The sequence below is a fragment of the Anomaloglossus baeobatrachus genome, chromosome 2 (genome assembly GCF_048569485.1).
Source record: "Anomaloglossus baeobatrachus isolate aAnoBae1 chromosome 2, aAnoBae1.hap1, whole genome shotgun sequence".
NCBI classification, from domain to species: domain Eukaryota; kingdom Metazoa; phylum Chordata; class Amphibia; order Anura; family Aromobatidae; genus Anomaloglossus; species Anomaloglossus baeobatrachus.
In genome coordinates this window covers 169,171,941-169,190,297 of record NC_134354.1, presented here as the reverse complement: position 1 = coordinate 169,190,297, position 18,357 = coordinate 169,171,941, and positions in this window count along the sequence as shown.

Genomic DNA, 18,357 nt, shown 5'->3' with positions numbered 1-18,357 from the left:
TTTCTATCCCTCCGAATTATGAAATGCAGCAATGAATTCCATGAGTTTGCTATAACATTAGCGTAGCTAAATGTGCATGAGGGTGTGATGTAGAGGTGCTAGAAATAGCTTGTCACCAGTGGGGCACTAATGGAATACAACAGCCAGTTCTATGATGCCACAAAATGGCAGTATTTTGTGCTATCATTATAGCTTATTAAAAACAGAGCACGAGGTTGTCATGCAGAGGTGCTGCACATAGATTTGCAGTAGTGTGAATAGACAAAAGTACAATAGCCACGTTTAGGATACAACTAGGTACACTGAGTGTTTGCTACTATAAATGGCTGAGTTTAAAAAAGTTTGAGTGTGCAATGCAGGCAGACGTGCTGCAAATAACGTTCCAATACTGTGAATTGACAAAAGTACAATAGCCACGTTTAGGATACAACTAGGTACACTGAGTGTTTGCTACTATAAATGGCTGAGTTTAAAAAAGTTAGAGTGTGCAATGCAGGCAGACGTGCTGCAAATAACGTTCCAATACTGTGAATTGACAAAAGTACAATAGCCACGTTTAGGATACAACTAGGTACAGTGAGTGTTTGCTAGTATAATGGCTGAGTTTAAAAAAGTTAGAGTGTGCAATGCAGGCAGACGTGCTGCAAATATCGTTCCAATACTGTGAATAGACAAAAGTACAATAGCCACGTTTAGGATACAACTAGGTACACTGAGTGTTTGCTACTATAAATGGCTGAGTTTAAAAAAGTTTGAGTGTGCAATGCAGGCAGACGTGCTGCAAATAACGTTCCAATACTGTGAATTGACAAAAGTACAATAGCCACGTTTAGGATACAACTAGGTACACTGAGTGTTTGCTACTATAAATGGCTGAGTTTAAAAAAGTTAGAGTGTGCAATGCAGGCAGACGTGCTGCAAATATCGTTCCAATACTGTGAATAGACAAAAGTACAATAGCCACGTTTAGGATACAACTAGGTACACTGAGTGTTTGCTACTATAAATGGCTGAGTTTAAAAAAGTTTGAGTGTGCAATGCAGGCAGACGTGCTGCAAATAACGTTCCAATACTGTGAATTGACAAAAGTACAATAGCCACATTTAGGATACAACTAGGTACACTGAGTGTTTGCTACTATAAATGGCTGAGTTTAAAAAAGTTTGAGTGTGCAATGCAGGCAGACGTGCTGCAAATAACGTTCCAATACTGTGAATTGACAAAAGTACAATAGCCACGTTTAGGATACAACTAGGTACACTGAGTGTTTGCTACTATAAATGGCTGAGTTTAAAAAAGTTTGAGTGTGCAATGCAGGCAGACGTGCTGCAAATAACGTTCCAATACTGTGAATTGACAAAAGTACAATAGCCACGTTTAGGATACAACTAGGTACACTGAGTGTTTGCTACTATAAATGGCTGAGTTTAAAAAAGTTTGAGTGTGCAATGCAGGCAGACGTGCTGCAAATAACGTTCCAATACTGTGAATTGACAAAAGTACAATAGCCACGTTTAGGATACAACTAGGTACACTGAGTGTTTGCTACTATAAATGGCTGAGTTTAAAAAAGTTAGAGTGTGCAATGCAGGCAGACGTGCTGCAAATATCGTTCCAATACTGTGAATAGACAAAAGTACAATAGCCACGTTTAGGATACAACTAGGTACACTGAGTGTTTGCTACTATAAATGGCTGAGTTTAAAAAAGTTTGAGTGTGCAATGCAGGCAGACGTGCTGCAAATAACGTTCCAATACTGTGAATTGACAAAAGTACAATAGCCACGTTTAGGATACAACTAGGTACACTGAGTGTTTGCTAGTATAATGGCTGAGTTTAAAAAAGTTAGAGTGTGCAATGCAGGCAGACGTGCTGCAAATATCGTTCCAATACTGTGAATAGACAAAAGTACAATAGCCACGTTTAGGATACAACTAGGTACACTGAGTGTTTGCTACTATAAATGGCTGAGTTTAAAAAAGTTTGAGTGTGCAATGCAGGCAGACGTGCTGCAAATAACGTTCCAATACTGTGAATTGACAAAAGTACAATAGCCACGTTTAGGATACAACTAGGTACAGTGAGTGTTTGCTAGTATAATGGCTGAGTTTAAAAAAGTTTGAGTGTGCAATGCAGGCAGACGTGCTGCAAATAACGTTCCAATACTGTGAATTGACAAAAGTACAATAGCCACGTTTAGGATACAACTAGGTACAGTGAGTGTTTGCTAGTATAATGGCTGAGTTTAAAAAAGTTAGAGTGTGCAATGCAGGCAGACGTGCTGCAAATAACGTTCCAATACTGTGAATAGACAAAAGTACAATAGCCACGTTTAGGATACAACTAGGTACACTGAGTGTTTGCTACTATAAATGGCTGAGTTTAAAAAAGTTTGAGTGTGCAATGCAGGCAGACGTGCTGCAAATAACGTTCCAATACTGTGAATTGACAAAAGTACAATAGCCACGTTTAGGATACAACTAGGTACACTGAGTGTTTGCTACTATAAATGGCTGAGTTTAAAAAAGTTTGAGTGTGCAATGCAGGCAGACGTGCTGCAAATAACGTTCCAATACTGTGAATTGACAAAAGTACAATAGCCACGTTTAGGATACAACTAGGTACACTGAGTGTTTGCTACTATAAATGGCTGAGTTTAAAAAAGTTAGAGTGTGCAATGCAGGCAGACGTGCTGCAAATATCGTTCCAATACTGTGAATAGACAAAAGTACAATAGCCACGTTTAGGATACAACTAGGTACACTGAGTGTTTGCTACTATAAATGGCTGAGTTTAAAAAAGTTTGAGTGTGCAATGCAGGCAGACGTGCTGCAAATGACGTTCCAATACTGTGAATTGACAAAAGTACAATAGCCACGTTTAGGATACAACTAGGTACACTGAGTGTTTGCTACTATAAATGGCTGAGTTTAAAAAAGTTAGAGTGTGCAATGCAGGCAGACGTGCTGCAAATATCGTTCCAATACTGTGAATAGACAAAAGTACAATAGCCACGTTTAGGATACAACTAGGTACACTGAGTGTTTGCTAGTATAATGGCTTAGTAACAATGAGTTGTAGTGTGCAATGCAGGCAGACGTGCTCTGCAAATGTCTTTGCACTAGTGGGACTATAGCAAAGTCCAATAGCCACGTTTAGGATGCCACTAGGTACACTGAGTGTTTGCTAGTAAAATTGCTTAGTTTAAAAAAGTTGGAGTGTGCAATGCAGGCAGATGTGCTCTGCTAATATCTTTGCACTAGTGGGACTATAGCAAAGTCCAATAGCCACGTATAGGATGCCACTAGGTACACTGAGTGTTTGCTAGTATAATGGCTTAGTTAAAATGAGTTTGAGTGTGCAATGCAGGCAGACGCGCTATGCAAATGTCTTTGCACTAGTGGGACTATAGCAAAGTCCAATAGCCACGTATAGGATGCCACTAGGTACACTGAGTGTTTGCTAGTATAATGGCTTGGTTTTAATGAGTTGGAGTGTGCAATGCAGGCAGACGCGCTCTGCAAATGTCTTTGCACTAGTGGGACTATAGCAAAGTCCAATAGCCACGTATATTATGCCACTAGGTACACTGAGTGTTTGCTAGTATAATGGCTTGGTTAGAATGAGTTGTAGTGTGCAATGCAGGCAGATGTGCTCTGCTAATGTCTTTGCACTAGTGGGACTATAGCAAAGTCCAATAGCCACGTATAGGATGCCACTAGGTACACTGAGTGTTTGCTAGTATAATGGCTTAGTTAAAATGAGTTTGAGTGTGCAATGCAGGCAGACGCGCTATGCAAATGTCTTTGCACTAGTGGGACTATAGCAAAGTCCAATAGCCACGTATAGGATGCCACTAGGTACACTGAGTGTTTGCTAGTATAATGGCTTGGTTAGAATGAGTTGTAGTGTGCAATGCAGGCAGATGTGCTCTGCTAATGTCTTTGCACTAGTGGGACTATAGCAAAGTCCAATAGCCACGTATAGGATGCCACTAGGTACACTGAGTGTTTGCTAGTATAATGGCTTAGTTAAAATGAGTTTGAGTGTGCAATGCCGGCAGACGCGCTATGCAAATGTCTTTGCACTAGTGGGACTATAGCAAAGTCCAATAGCCACGTATAGGATGCCACTAGGTACACTGAGTGTTTGCTAGTATAATGGCTTGGTTTTAATGAGTTGGAGTGTGCAATGCAGGCAGACGCGCTCTGCAAATGTCTTTGCACTAGTGGGACTATAGCAAAGTCCAATAGCCACGTATAGGATGCCACTAGGTACACTGAGTGTTTGCTAGTATAATGGCTTGGTTAGAATGAGTTGTAGTGTGCAATGCAGGCAGACGCGCTCTGCAAATGTCTTTGCACTAGTGGGACTATAGCAAAGTCCAATAGCCACGTATAGGATGCCACTAGGTACACTGAGTGTTTGCTAGTATAATGGCTTGTTTAGAATGAGTTGTAGTGTGCAATGCAGGCAGATGCGCTCTGCAAATGTCTTTGCACTAGTGGGACTATAGCAAAGTCCAATAGCCACGTATAGGATGCCACTAGGTACACTGAGTGTTTGCTAGTATAATGGCTTAGTTATCAGTTGGAGTGTGCAGAGGACAAGAGGGTACAGTGGCAGGATTGTGGTGCTCTGGGTAGAGGATTGGAAGCCTGCCTTTCCATTCCCTCCTAATGGTGAAATGCAGGTAGGAAATCCCTGACCTGGGCTACACAGACGCTGTTGCTGTTTGCAGGACCTGTCACCTATGGCTCTCTGACCCTGCCGGTTGGAGCCCTTAAAAGGACTGCTATAAAGTGCTCTCCCTAAGCTGTCTAACGCTGTGTATGCAGCGCATACAGCTGTATCGGCTATAGGACTCAGGAAGACGGAGCTGCGACAGTGATGTCTGACACCAAAGACGCAGAAGGCAGATAATGGCGTCCGTGAAGAAAATGTCCGGTTTTATAATGCAGGGACATGTGACATGCAGATCCTATCACACATGCCGTTGCTTCTCTGGCTCAAAGTCCACTTAGCTGTGTGTGTGTCTGGGATTGGCTGACATGCTGGCCCGCCCCACAAGACGCGCGCACTTAGGGAAGGAAGACAAGAAAAAAAAAAAAAAAAATGGCGATCGCCATTATAGAAACAGCAGTGATCTGAAGGCGCTGTTCACGCACACTATACACTGAAATGTCATAATAGTTTGATTCACAGAGTGACTTACACTATTACAGCAGAAACCAAGCTATGATTTAGCTGTTTTTTGGCTGCTAGAACCGTTCTCGAACGTTTCTAGAACTACCGAGCTTTTGCAAAAAGCTCGAGTTCTAGTTCGATCTAGAACATGCCCCAAAATCACTCGAGCCGCGAACTGGAGAACCACGAACCACGAACCGCGCTCAACTCTAATGTTGACCCTACAGAGACTGACCTGTATGGACTTTTGGGTCACTAACAACTGTTCGTAATGTTTGTTTAAGAACTGTGCCTCCCTTTGGGAAGAATCCAGGTTTTCCCCATCCTTTGTTTTTATGGACCTAAGCCACAGGACTGGCGTGACACAAAAACATTTGTATATAGTTGCACACTTGGTGCTTTTCATTGGGATTACCCAGGAACTGAACTTTTGTTCCCAACACCCTAAAAGGAGAGTCGGAAGTCTCAGGGAGGGGCTGCAGTGGAGCAGGCTGAGATCCCCATCACCATCATAACCGGTGATGTGCTCCCAAGGACAGTACCCACAGGGAACAGTCACCAGGACGTTCGGAGAGGTTCACCGGATAGTGGCCTCAGAGACTGTGGGTGGTGGGAAGAAAAGTGTACAGAGTACTAACCTGTTACAAATGTATATTTGTTATTTATTGCTGTTTTAAAAATATATATTTTGCAGATTTTCTTGTTTTGCAGCCCGCGGACGTGCTGGTCTTAACCAAGGGGAAATGCAGCACCCTGGGATATGCTACCCCAGTGATCTGCAGGATCCTAAGGCTTTCTGGAACACCCTATGCTGACAACCCACACCTCACACACAGGTAGGGGCACATTCCCTGAGACCTGGGCGCAGCATGTAGAGGGTTAACAGTGGTCAGATGTGAAACCCAATCCCTTAGCTGTTAGCCTGGGAAAGGGGTGTGGCTTGTGGGAAGCAACAGGTGTTGCTAGGCAGAGTTAGCAGAGAGGAAAAACGACAGTTGAAAGGAGCCAGAGAGTGAAAGGGGTGTGAGGATTGTGAGGAGATCCCCAAAAGGTGACTAGGAGGTAGTAGCCTGAGGGTAGAAAGATCCCAGGCACTACGCAGGAGGGGGTACTAAACCCAAGAGTAGACGACAGCTCCAGGCGGTCTGCTGATCCAGCCGTGTGTGGTGACTTCCAGGGTACCACACCACCCATAGGCTTAGGGACACCACCTCATATATAGGACCCGGGAGAGGGCACAGAGAAATAGCCTACCCCACAAGGGACCGCGAGGCCTGTCATACTGTGCCCGGAAAGACAAAGGAGCGGAGCGTCGCAGGTCACCAACAGCTTCAGGCAAGGGGACCATCAGCTCTGCATGTGCACGGAGGGCTCAACTGGGACTCACCTCAGCACCGGGACAAAGGAAAGTCGGTTAACCAGCCGTACCAAACTGCACTTGCAACATCCAGTGAGTAAATTACCAGTTAATCTGCAAGAACTGTGTCGTGTCTATTACTGGCGAACCACAAGGCGCAGCACACCTACGTGGGACTTAAGCCCCTACTGGCGGAGGGTGCAAACACACTTGCTGCTATACCATCTGTCCCTAAAACCACAGCAGCGGCAGGACATCTTATTACCGCAACCCGCCAGTGGCGTCACAAGTGACATACAAAATAACCCTGTTACCGAGCACAGCCAGGTAACGGAACCGGGCACGGCCACCTGTGACGGTGATCCCCATTATCCACCACCCAGAACTGAGTATCCCAAGGGCCTGGGGTGTGGCAGCGCTCTGCATATACATTGCACAGTATCCCTTTTCCTGTCCTGCATACTGGATGTAATTTTCAATATCTGTATTATTCTCTCTCTCTATATATATAAAAAAGGAGCCAGAGAGTGAGAGGGGTGTGAGGATTGTGAGGAGATCCCCAAAAGGTGACTAGGAGGTAGTAGCCTGAGGGTAGAACTATCCCAGGCACTACGCAGGAGGGGGTACTGGACCCCTGCACAGTACCACTTCTCTTGTCCTGTATACTTGGTGTAATTCTTATTTGGGCCTGTTTCACCTTTATTCATGGACCCTGGTCTGGCACTGTGAGGGTTGGTTCTGATGTTGCCCTGGCGTGTGTGGTGTTTGCTGCACATTTTGGGACCTGGACTGCCTTCATTCGCAGTTGCCTCTCCTTGCAAACATGGAAGCAGTTTCTGAAATGTTACAGGTAAATGTGTTGCTTTAATATGGGTCTACTTTTAATGAATTTTTGAGGCCGCAAGGCACAATGGAAATATTAAATAGAGAGTAGGATAGTACCCCCCTATTGAGATTTTCTGTGACAAGGCAGGGGTGGCTCAAAAGGTTGATCAATTTTTTGCTAAAAATCTCATTTTGCATTGTAGTACAGTTGGAATTTTTTGTGTATTGACACGTTTAATTTTTCACACGTCATTTTTCAAGCAGTGCTTGCTCCCCCCTTCTGATGTATATTGGTTCAGTGACTGACCCCACCATGCCATGCACACCTGGTCTGGTTTGCAGATTCCTTCTGTTTCTACCAAAATTATATATTGGTTGGTGTTCACACTTCACCACTAGTGATGAGCGAGTATGCTTGTCACTACTCGGTACTCGAACAAGTATCACTGTACTCGGGCTACTCGGCGGGTACCGAGTAATTTTGCGATACTTGTGCTGTACTCATGGTCTTCATCCCTGCATGTTGGCGCTCTTTTGAGAGCCAGCCCTCATGCAGGGATTGGCTGGCAGACCACTGCAATGCCACAGCCCTGTTAGTTATGGAATTGCAGTGATTGGCCGGCCCGCACAGCGTGACCGAGCCTTTATACCGGCGGGCGCGCTGTGCTCTGCACACAGCCATCTCATATTCCCTGCTTTCCCCGCCCACAGGCGCCTATGATTGGTTGCAGTGAGACATGCCCCCACGCTGAGTGACAGGTGTCTCACTGCACCCAATCACAGCAGCCGGTGGGCGTGTCTATACTGTGCAGTAAAATAAATAAATAAATAAATAATTTTAAAAAACCGGCGTGCGGTCCCCCCAATTTTAATACCAACCAGATAAAGCCATACGCTTGAAGGCTGGTATTCTCAGGATGGGGAGCCCCACGTTATGGGGAGCCCTCCAGCCTAACAATATCAGTCAGCAGCCGCCAAGAATTGCCGCATACATTAGATGTGACAGTTCTGGGACTGTACCCAGCTCTTCCCGATCTACCCTGGTGCGTTGGAAAATCGGGGTAATAAGGAGTTAATGGCAGCCCACAGCTGCCAATAAGTCCTAGATTAATCAGACAGGCATCTCCCCGAGAAACCTTCCATGATTAATCTGTAAATTACAGTTAAAAAACACACACACCCGAAAAATCCTTTATTAGAAATAAAAAACAATAACAAAGTCCCTCATCACCAATTTATTAACCCCGACAAAGCCCTCCATGTCCGGTCCGGCGTAATCCACGGACCTCCAGCGTCGCGTCCAGCTCTGCTGCATGCAGGTGACAGGAGCTGCAGAATACACTGCCGCTCCTGTCAGCTTCACACAGCAACTGAGGTGAGTAGCGCGATCAGCTGCTGTCAGTCAGGTAACTCACGGCCACCGCTGGATCCAGCGGTGGCCGCGATTAACCTCAGTGACAGCTCAGCTAATCGCTATACTCACCTCAGTTGTTGCGTGGAGCTGACCGGTGCGGCGGTGAGTAGCGCGATCAGCTGAGCTGTCACTGAGGTTACCTGGATCCAGCGGTGGCCGCGATTAACCTCAGTGACAGCTCAGCTGATCGCGATACTCACCTCAGTTGCTGCGTGGAGCTGACCGGTGCGGCGGTGAGTAGCGCGATCAGCTGAGCTGTCACTGAGGTTACCCGCGGCCACCGCTGCATCCACCGCTGGATCCAGGTAACCTCAGTGACAGCTCAGCTGATCGCGCGGCTGTCTTCAGTTGCTGTGTGAAGCTGACAGGAGCGGCGGTGTATTCTGCAGCTCCTGTCACCTTCATGAAGCACAGCTGGATGCGACGCTGGAGGACTGTGGATTACGCCGGACATGGAGGGTTTGTCGGGGTTAATAAATTGGTGATGAGGGACTTTGTTAGTGTTTTTTATTTCTAATAAAGGATTTTTTGTGTGTGTGTTTTTTAACTGTAATTTACAGATTAATCATGGAAGGAATCTCGGGGAGACGCCTGACATGATTAATCTAGGACTTATTGGCAGCTATGGGCTGCCATTAACTCCTTATTACCCCGATTTGCCAACGCACCAGGGTAAATCGGGAAGAGCCGGGTACTGTCCCAGAACTGTCGCATCTAATGTATGCGGCAATTCTGGGCGGCTGCTGACTGATATTGTTAGGCTGGGGGGCTCCCCATAACGTGGAGCTCCCCATCCTGAGAATACCAGCCTTCAGCCGTATGGCTTTATCTGGCTGGTATTAAAATTGGGGGGACCGCACGCCATTTTTTTAAATTATTTAACTATTTATTTCACTGCACAGTATAGACACGCCCACCGGCTGCTGTGATTGGGTGCAGTGAGACACCTGTCACTCAGCGTGGGGGCGTGTCTCACTGCAACCAATCATAGGCGCCGAAAAGCAGGAAAGCAGGGAATACGAGATTGTTTAATGAGCGGCCGGGTTTTTCAAAAGAGGAAAAGCCGCCGGAGTTTAGTGAACAGCTGTGCAGCGCCGCGGCAGTGATCGGGGAACGGTAAGTAAGAGAGAGGGGGGAGAATGACCGACAGACTGTGAGAGGGGGACAGACAAGACAGAGAGAGACCGACAGAGCGAGACCGACCGACGGGAGATAGAATGAAAAAAAAAATGACCGACATCGCTAGTAAAAAGCACAAAACGTGCGTTTTGGACATCGGAGTGCCACACAATGTTTTTACGTAAAATCTTTCATGTAATAATCTCAAAAAGTAACATACACCAGCTCTATCTCACTATTGGGTATGTGCCATTAACATTTCCGCCATGAAAATTCATTTTGGTGTCATTTTGGAAGGTTTTCTGGTGAGTCCGTAAAAATGGCGTAAAACTCGGACAAAATTGTTCACAGCTGTGACTTTCGAGTGATAAATGCTTCAAGGGGTCTTCCCCATGCTGTTGCCATGTCATTTGAGCACTCTTCTGAGACTTTTGTGACATTTTTAGGGTTTCTACATGCTGCCGGGGGGTCATTTCACAAAAATACTCGGGTCTCCCATAGGATAACATTGGGCTCGGTGCTCTGGCCGAGTACACGAGTATCTTGGGATGCTCGGCCCGAGCCTCGAGCACCCGAGCTTTTTGGTACTCGCTCATCACTATTCACCACCTCCCCCTTCTCCACAGGCTTTGTAATTATGCACCATTTACTTGGGCCTGTTCCGCCTTTATTCATGGACCCTGGTCTGGCACTGTGAGGGTTAGTTCTGACATTGTCCTGGTGTGTGTGGTGTTTCCTGCACATGCTGGGACCAGGGCTACCATTATTCGCAGTTGCTTCTCCTTGCAAACATGGAAGTGGTTTCTGAAATGTTACCGGTAAATGTGTTTCTTTAATATGATTCTACTTTTAATGATTTTTTGAGGCCGCATTGCACAATGGAAATATTAAATAGAGTAGGACCCCCCTATTGAAAATTGTCGTGACATGGCAGGGGTGGCTCAAAAAATTGATCCATTTTTGCTAAAAATCTCATTTTGCATTGTAGTATAGTTGGATTTTTTTGAGTATTTGCCATTTTAATTTTTCGCACGCTATTTCTCAAGCAGTGCTGGCTCCCCCCCTTCTGATGGGTGTAATTCTCAATATCTTTATTATTCTGTATATATTCAATGCACAGTACCACCTCTTCTATCTTGTATACTGGTGTAAATCTCAGCAACTTTATTATTCTGACTATATACACTGCACAGTACCACTTCTCCTGCCCTGTATATTGGATGTACTTCTCAGGTACTGTATTATCCTATGTATACACACACACACACACACACACACACACACTGCCCTTTGCAGCTTCTCTTATGCTTTTTGCTGGGTGTGTTTCTCAGTATGTGTTCTTACTTTGTATTAATTTGGACATCTCAGGGGGCATGGTTTTTTAACTCAGTGTGGTTTTAATAAGGGCATGACTTTTTAAGTGTCAATATCCGTAAAAAGTTTTTACCGTTTATGATTTTTGGTCCTGTTACCCAGAAAAAATGTAATAGTAGGTAGTGTAGCCTGCACTGGAGTGACTGACACTATTTTAAATTGGTCTCTTACTTTTAAATTTTTTTTTAAAGGGAACCTGTCAGGTCCAATATGCACCCAGAACCACGAGCAGTTCTGGGTGTATATTGTTAATCCCTGCCTAACCATCCCTGTAAACACTAGCATAGATAAAGGGCTTTTTCAAAAAAGTATTTTTAAACATCTTTTATCGTATGCTAATGAGCACGGGGACTAGTCCCCTGGGCATTAGCTCGCCTTACCAGTTGGTTCAATTAACATTTTAGTACACCCCAGTGGATGTGCTAACATGCTAATAAATATGCAGCGTCACAGGATGATCTCACTCAACTTTCCACCACCATCATGCCGGACGCTGGATTTCAGCTCAGTATGCATGACTCCGGAGTTTAGGTCATGCACACTACTTCGGTTTGAAGCCAGGATGTGTACAACCGGCTTCATAGTGTGCATGACCCAAACTCTGACGTCATGTGCACTGAGCTGAAATCTCCAGTGGGACGCGATGGCAGTGGAGAGGTGAGTGAGATCATCCTATGACGCTGCACATTCATTAGCATGTTAGCACACCCACAGGGACATACTAACATCCTAATTGAGCCAACTGGCCAGGGAACTAACGCCCTTGGGACTAGCCCCCTCGCTCCTTAGCATACAGTAAAAGATCTTTAAAAATACGTTTTCTAAAGATCTCTGTATCTATGCTAGTTTGTACAGCAATGGTTAGGCAGGGATTAGTAGTATATACTCAGAACTGCTCGTGGTTCTGAATGCATATTAAACTTGACAAGTTCCCTTTAAGTGACAACCTCTTCAATATTATAATCTCTTTAAATATGCATTGTGTACATTTTATACATTTATTTTTCCTAATGTACTTTGTACATTTTATCTATTTGTACATATGCTTTATTAAGTATAATAATGTAACTATTTGTAATAAAGTAGCCGTAAGAATATTTCTTCATGCAGCAGAAACAGCTGCCGTAATATGGAGTACTTGAAATTAATAGGCTAAGTTAGGTATCTGCAGTAGTCAAAAGGTAGATATCACCGCAGTGTCCTATATATTGTAGAAAGGCTCTGTCATTGTCATTAATTTTACGAAAGGGCACAATGCAATCTAGCTGCTAGGGATCACCTCTCCTGACTGAATCTCATTGAGAGATAATTAAAGAGGGCTGTTGTTCGCAGACATAAATCTTAACACTGCAGTAAGGAACTCCTTTTATCACCAGAAAGCATCATAGCAGAAACCTATAGAAAACTGTACAATCAAAAAGATATAAAAATAATAGGAAAATGTCTCTTGATGTGTCTGACTACATGTCTTAAAAAGGAAGAGAAAACAAAGTGAATGATGACATGACACCGATTTACTGTCCCTTTCATCTTTGCTAGACAGTAAGGTGTTAGTATCTGAACATCCTCCTCTAACAATCTCCCCAGAGCTTAAGCAGTTATTTGGACAGGAGCATTAATCAAATGACTTCCAATACATAATGTAAGATAGCAGCCTAAGATGGACTACCATAGGGCAATTGGCACATTGCACTTGATGACAAGTTGTTTTTCTTAACCCTATACAAACTCCCAACTTATCAAGTTTTAAAGAACAATTCCATCAATAAAACAAAAGGAAATGGACAAAAAGCAATTACCTATGAATAGCCTTATGCAATTTTTTTCATCCTTCACAGATTCGTGCTATCAGGGGTCGAGCTGTTTCTTATTATACGTGTATAGCTTTTTGATAATATAGCTGTAGTGACCTTGAGTGTTGAATTAAGCTGAAAGTTTATTTTCTGAGCTACTTGCAGCATCAAATCTCACAATCATCTTTAAAGTCTTCGCTCTAAGCTCAGTAAGTGGTGCATAAAGAGGAAGGTCATCCATTTTTCTTTTTATTCAAAGTGTTTCACCGGCCTGTTCCTAAATAATTCTGACAATACAATATATCTGTACAATTTTCAACTAGCAAGTGCTTTGAAGGAAATTACTGTATTCAAAGTTTCCTATTTTCAATACAGCTGGAAGCAATAAAACTATTGCGAACCTAATAAAAACACCTTTTAAAATTAAGAATTACATAATACTGAGACAAATTTAGGAGGAGATGGCAGGATATTCATAAACGCTCACATCATTATCATACTATCAATAATTGAATCCCAAAAAGAGAAGAAGTCCAGCGCCTGAAAAAAGAAATATGTTAAAAATCCATTCATTGAAAATCCATTAAAATCCAAATGGTAACATTTAAATAAAAAAGGAGTACATGAAACTTACAGATTTTGGACTTTACAAATTCGGACTTTACTCACAGGTGAAGCACATTCAAATGGTAACCATTTATATATAGGATTAATACCAGATAGACTAACGCCCTGTTGGTATATCGATTGAGTAACTAAGAAGCCTATGAAGAAACCAAGAGCAGGTTAACATTAACCCATTACTGAAACAATTTAAGTTACCCACAAGATAATATAAAATAAAAAAGCATTATACCCACAAACATAGATGGAACATTAATTGTTTGCATATACATAAAGAATTTAGAAGATATACATAAAATCCTGGTAAAAATTAAGTCCATCGAGAAATCGAGCATTTAGTGTCAAAGTCCACTATGCTTCCCTGGAAAACAGAAGCTTTTCAGGTGCTAGATTTCTACTCTTTACGTTACTTCCACCTGCGCATAGCTTCCGATGTGAGAGCATCTGAAGTGGTATGCTAATGTTGCGCTATTGATCCATTAGGAGCTACAAGGAAATGCATCCTGTCAAAGATGCAAGGCCTACCCCCAGGGACCCAGAAGACCACTGCCGGTAACACCAAAACATTCATTATAATCCCTGTTTTTGCCCCCCAGAGATTGGTGACAGGCTACAGTTGGACCCAATTGATGGCCACTTAGAAGTGGGACCGATCCAGTCCACTAGAAGACAACCAGGGAGGCAGGGTCAGACAGTTAGTAAGTGTAAGTGAAAGGAGACAGACGTAACAGTACTGACAGAAGAGTGTAACAGTGACCTGTCTGGCGGAGGCATGTGGTTGCCTAGGGAGTACGGTGGAGTACTCTCGGAACCATAGCACCAACAAGGTACAGAGCCCTAGGTCAGGAAAATGCTCCAGGCAGACCTGATAAAACCTGCACGGTGAGGGGACCATCCAGGACCTCACCGACCGTAAAGTCCAGGACACAGTAACGGGAGAAGCCGGGAACAAGAATAGAGATCTGTCCCAAAAGGGTTTAAGTTACCTGCCATACGGATTAAGACTGAAAGACAACCAGGAGGGGACCCCAGAAGCTCCAAGCCACGGGGACCCACCAACCAGAGACAGGTGCAGGGGAAAGAGGCCACCAGGTCACCACACCAGCACTGGAACTAAGGGGACCAGTGGTGAGGACCAGCCTCCATCTTGTTGCAAGCAACAGCTCAATGAGTAAAGAACCAGTTACACTGAAATCCCTTGTGTGGCCTACCTTCTTTCCATGCCCGAATCATCATCTATCCCCTGGGGCCTGGCCCTACTTGCGGAGGGCCGCAACATTCAGGCTGCCATTAACATCAGCCCCAGCAGTGAGAGACTGTGCAGCGGCGGCTCCATCTCTATAGCCGCAACCCGCAAGTGGCATCACGACAAAAACTTTACTAAATATCCCCTGTAAACACCCCCTTTTTTAAAGCAACCCCTAGGGTCATGAAACCAGGCACCAGTCATTACACCCATGACACTTCCCCAGGGAAAACCAGGCCCGGGACTGAGTACCCCATAGCCCTGGGGTGCGACAATTATGACCCTCTGCTGCGAGTGTAAGCCGAGGGTCATGTGACTGTGATATGATCTTGCGATCAGATCACAGCTGCGGGGAAGAGGGGGGAACACTTTCTCCCTCTTCTCCTCCACTGCCTGTCTCTGCATACATCCCATTGCACTCAGATAACATGCAAGTGCAGTGCAATGTTTCACAATTACCCATAGACTTGTATGGGTGTGTGTGAGCTGAGACTTGCTTCCAAACACAGCATGCTGTGATTCATTTCTCATACCGATATGGCATGAGAAATCAATTGCAGATGGACACTGCTCCAAAATTTTGCACTTTTGCGAGTGCAATCTGATGATTTATTGGATTGCACTCATCTGTGCAAAATGCAAGTGGAACCGAGGCCTTTCTGTTATTCTCCTATTCATCGTTCCTTGGGAACACCGCCCTGGAACCTTCCTTGCATTCTCCTATATGGGCTACATTAAGGTAGTGCGCTAAGCTAAAAATCTTTTTTTCTTTACCTCTTGTTATAAATAGAGATGATCGAATATCACAAATATTCGGCAATATTCGGCTTCGCGAATATCCGACTAATAGGTCGCCGCTATGCGAATATTCGATGCGCAATGTAAGTCTATGGGAAGCCCGAATAGTTGTCGAGTATTCACAAATAGTCGAATAGCGGCGACCTATTCTGCGAATATGGGCATTGCCGAATATTTGCGGTATTCGATCATCCCTAGTTATAAATAATTGAGTTCAGATTTCAACAAATTGCATATAATGGGGTATCAAATAAATAGATGAAACCAAGCTTCTTTTACCATTCATTCACTTGTGTTTCGACACTGCCAAGTCCTTTAGTAGTCTCATTCTGCTGCAGTGATGATATCCATTATAGGAACATAACTGTCCAAAGTTATGCTTGGATATACCCAAGAATTGGCTACAGGTATCATATGTCCCAGTGCCATGTCATCTTTACTGCAGTGATAAGCAGAAACCAGCAGGAGAGCATGCAACATCAAAATGGAAACAGTGGGATATTGAGATGAGTTTAGTTTTCTTTTTTTAATTTCTACCCCATACTAAAAATTGCGTTTTTTTTGTTAAAAAAGAAAAATGTGATAGAATTGAAGTGTAGACTTTCAGGTTTAATTAAAGATATGAAAAAATATCTTGTAAAATATTTAGGAATTGGAATAATTTTTCTACAAATATCCTCATTTACGGGGCTCAAAAGTAATTGGACAAATTTATTTTAGCAGAAATAAAATGTTTCATTTTTAACTGCATCACGAAACCCACATTACATGTAAGGTGCATATCAGATGTGAGTTTATGCAGCGGGCTCTCAGGGTGAACCTGCCTTATACTTGGCAGGTAATGGTTGAGCATTACAGCCACAACTTGCCACTAGCAATTGTGAGTGGGGGGGAGTTCAACCTGCAATTATTAACTGATTAAATCCCACTGATAACTCTGACAGCAGGATTTACCATGGGGAGCACTATTTTAATCACCCATTTGCAACACATCAGGTACATGTCAGGCAGATATTACAGGTATTATGTAATAATAAATTATATGCCAAATTGGCAAAGTGTGTATTCGCCATCCAGGAGTTGCAATTTTTGGGCTTTCTGGTGTCATCTGCTGGCTTCCGGATTTATCCAGATAAAATCTGTGCTGTTCTGGAGTAAGATCGTCCTGAAAATCTTAAAGAACTACAACACTTTCTGGGCTTTGCTAACTATTATAGGAAGTTCATCCAGAGCTTCTTGTCGATTTTCAAACCCCTCACAGATTTGACTGAGAAAAGTACAGACTTTTTGAGGTGATGTTCTTTGATGAGATGCTTTGCCATGCCACCTGTGCTCATCCAATCCAATGTCTCGCAACCATTTTTGTTGAGGTTGATGCATCTTAGGTGGGTGATGGGGTGGCATTGTCACAAGGACCGTCTCCTAGTAAATATAAAAGGTAATTTCGGTCTGTTTCAGTGCTTATTGAACCATTTGCCAGTGGTTTTAAATTAATAAACTTTTGTTGCTGAGCTCCTGTTAACACTACGCGTTTCAGCAATCCACTGTTGCTTTCATTAGGTATAGCAGGAGCATCAAGTAAAATTTCCTATATAGCTATATATATATATTAATTTAAAACCACTGGCAAGAGAGTCCAAAATGGCCGCTGTCAGAGGCAGATGTGGATGAGGGAGCTCCTGAATATCGGCTGACATCCTGATCCCCTGCTGTAACTACATCTACTGGACCCCGCCATCCACACCTCTAGACCCCCCCTGGACGAGGGAGACCCCCATTTTCAAGTCCCATCCACGCCGAGACCCCCAAGGAGCCTTTCAATACTGAGACCGGGAAGGGCACTGGAGGCGGCGAGGCCTGAACGGCGTGACACCTGAGGCGAGAACCACACGCTGGAGGAGACCCGGAGAACATCAGCGGGTCCAGACTGAACAGAGTGGGGTTTGGAGGCCTTGATATCCCCCCCCCCCGTCCTGGACTGGTCGGTGAGCCCGGCGTCTCGTGCAGGGAGGAGAGGAGCCGCCGCCATCTTGAGTGGTTGTCCGCCGGGACCCGAGGACGGGAGACGGTGCGGTGACTCCACTGGACGCGGGAGCAAATCAGACGACCTGCTGAGAAAGAAGGCGCCGGAACTTACCAGTTCCTGAAGAGCACGGGTCCGGAGTGGAGAAGAGCAAGTACCGCCTCTAATCCTCTGGCGGCTGCTCGGAGTTTCTGGGGCCTGGTCGGAAGTCTCGCGGCGGGCGCGGGCGGCACTTCAAGAGACCTCGCAGGGTCCAACGGAGAGTTCAGGCGGTGAGTGTGAGTTCCCCAGGCGCCCATCTCCACATCGCTCCACGATCCCTAGACGAGCCCCGAGGCCGGTCTGCTGCACCGCGCAGGCCCGGGCACAGACAACCGCCGCCTCGGTGTCCCCCTCCATGGCCGGCTGTCACGCGTGGTTCTGAGGCCCGACACGCTGCTGGGCACTCGTCGGCAGAGAGAGCAAGGCCTAGAGCAGTGGGGGAGACGCCGAGTGAAGACCGTGCTGAGTGCAGGCCGCCGGGCAGAATTGTCCCACACCGGAATTAGGCCTGGTAAAGGGCGAAGATAGGGGAACGGACCCGGTTTAAGGGGACC